Genomic DNA, 2876 nt, shown 5'->3' with positions numbered 1-2876 from the left:
CAAGCCACATGCTAGATGCTGGAGATGTCTCTCCCAGCCCAGAGGATCTTCCAGATCGTAGGACAGTGGGAGTTGGGGGGCAGAATGTTGGACCTGCATGAAACCTGGCAGTGATAGCAAGTGCCGAAATGGAGGCAGCATGGTCTCCTGGGAGAGGTGATGCTTGAGCATGGCTTTAATGCTAAGTGGACACTAGCAGGAGGTGGGAGCAGGGGGAGTGGGAAAGGCATCTCAAGCAGAGAAAAGCACATGCAAAGGCCCAGTGGCATGAATAAGTAAAGCATACTCTGGGAACAGCAGGCAGTTTGGCCTAACTTTAGTAAAATGGGAACAGGGGAGTCTGATAAGAAAGGAGGCTGCAGAGGTGAACACGGGAGAGCAAGGAAGGCCTTCTACGGCCCAGAGTTCACTCAGAAGGTCCCAGATAGACACTGGTAGTTTTAATGAAGGATGTGTCGTGACTGCATTTAATATTAAGAAGATTAATCTAGTAGCAATATGGGTGTGGGATTGGAGAGGATGAAACCTGGAATGATGACAGATGGCCTAACCTAAGAAAACAACAGTGGGATGTAGAGAAGGGGAGGCCTCCAAGCTGGTGCTGCCAGCACTGTGAGCAAAAACAAATAAATATGCATCTAATAAGTTCATTATAAATTTTACTGATATAAAGGATGTATATTGCACAATTTACAAGTAATAAAATATCAAATACTCTTTATTACAAATTCTATATAGCCATTTGATTCTCACAGCATGCATTCATTGATTTTTGCTGAACTCTTATACCGTTGGTCAGCCTGTTTGCAACTGACCACTGAATGTAGTTCCAATATGAGTGCTGGTTGATATTTTTGTTTACATTGACAAGTAAGAAGAAAGTGAAACAATGAAGATGATTGTCTTAACTTCACTCATCTGTAATGACATGAGTGACTGCTGGATCAGATGATAGTTTTTGAGTTTGGAAGAGTATTTTCCCAATTTTTGTGTTATTCAGAATGTAACAAATATGGACACGGCACATTTTTAGGTTTAATCTGCATGAACATTTTCTCTATCACTTTCTTAGTTTTCTTAGGGAATGAAAAAACAGCAAACCAAGCCCTAATTTGTAGCTTTTGCCAATTTCTGTGGTATAAATACTACCACCATGGCCAATCACAAGCTCCCAATGTGATATCGCTGAACACAAAGGTGGAAGAGCTGTGCACCAGCACACCATTAAATAGTATTTCCAAAATAGAAATGTATTTCATTTAAATAAATTCCAAAGCACAGACAACAGTAAAATGCAGAAAAATAATTTGGAAATGGTGAGTTTCAACATATTGTTAATATAACTTATTTAATTGGAGATTTTATAACACTTTTGGTAATGGTCGTGTTTAACAGCCAGCTTACAAAATTTCTGGAAATTTAATAATTGGCTCTCACAGGTCAGTAGGGGGCTTCTTCAGCATGTCACAGGATCCAAGAGAGGTTTAAGGAGCAAAATACAGAGTGGTGAAAACAATGACTCATGGGCACAAATGAAGGGAGCACGAAAGGAGGAATTAGGAAGAATACTTCTTTCTCTCTAGGGGTGAAGCTGTCACTCACCAAAATCTTGGACTCGTTGAAAAGAACACCATGAAAAGATGACTATGAATTCAACTGCTAAGGAGTAGCAAGGGCTGGGCAGCCCAGGACAATGCTACCTGCAGCTCCATCAGTGAAGTCATTTCTGATCTGAAACCCTAGTTTTGCTGGCTTGTCTCTAGCTTATTACCTGCCCTCTCCATATATTCAGCATTCAGAACATGAAAGGCTAGGATTTGTTGAGAAACTGCCATGTGCCAGACACAATAACTCATGGTATAAATGAGTAAAGAGAGGAAGTAACTTGCCCACGGTGAGGTGGGATCAATCCAGCTCTGACCTCGAAGCCTGCTCTTCCAGCCACTCTGCTTTTCTATTCCCATTCCCCTCCTGAGTTGTATTCACCCTGAGATGTCAGTGTTTTTAGCTGCTTTCCTGGCAGAGGTCTGCTTTCGAGGCTGATTCCTGTTCCCCAGGCTTCTTTTCACCCTTGGTCGCTGGCAGTTCTATTGTTAACTGCCCTCCCTTTTTTTTTCTTGCCTTGGCTGTAAGCCTCCTTTATTCCTGTATTTCCTTAAGCTATCATAGCCCGACATTGTTGGAAATAGAGTACGTAATGAAGGGAGGCGGGAAGGAGATGTGTAGGATGGTGCACAGGAACCAGTTCCAGGAGGGCTGGTGCCAGGCAGGAGGCAGATCAAGGCTGAGCTGTCAGAACACACTCTTCAGGTGGGTTAAACAGTGTCTGGCTAGACAACTCAAGATGGGTTAAACAGTGTCTGGCTAGACAGTAAATTTATAAGACATTTTTAAAAAGTGCCATCTAGGAATTTCTTTTGTTTCTTCTATCAGTATCATTTTTTTGTGATGCCAGTTGACAGAGTGCAGGCAGCATCTGAAGTATTCACCCGTTAAATTACTGAGTCATTCATCCAGTGGGGGAAGAAGGAGCTCTAGATGTGAGTGTCCCCACAGAGCCTGCAGAAGGACAGGAGGCAAGGAGGGTGTGGTGCATCTGAGGCTGGAAAAAGGCCATGGGGGCAAGAGGAAGCTGCTGGAGATCAGTCCAAAGAGGTGGGCCTGAGGTCCTGTAAACCTTGCTCAGGATCTGAGCTGATCCTTTGGAGAACAGAAAGTGGCTGAAGGTTTTCACGAGGCGTGACATGGTCAGATTTGTGTTTTAGGAAGAGGACTCTGAAAGACAGAGAATGGATCAGGGCAGGGGCAAAGTATTGTTGTAGGAAACCATTTTGTAGGATTTCCATTTCAGTGGTCATTCGGGGGGGGGGGGGGGG

Source organism: Rhinopithecus bieti, unplaced genomic scaffold (assembly GCF_001698545.2).
Source record: "Rhinopithecus bieti isolate Rb0 unplaced genomic scaffold, ASM169854v2 scaffold_15143, whole genome shotgun sequence".
Lineage (NCBI taxonomy): Eukaryota > Metazoa > Chordata > Mammalia > Primates > Cercopithecidae > Rhinopithecus > Rhinopithecus bieti.
The sequence above is the reverse complement of the archived record's forward strand: the minus strand, read 5'-3'. Positions refer to the sequence as shown.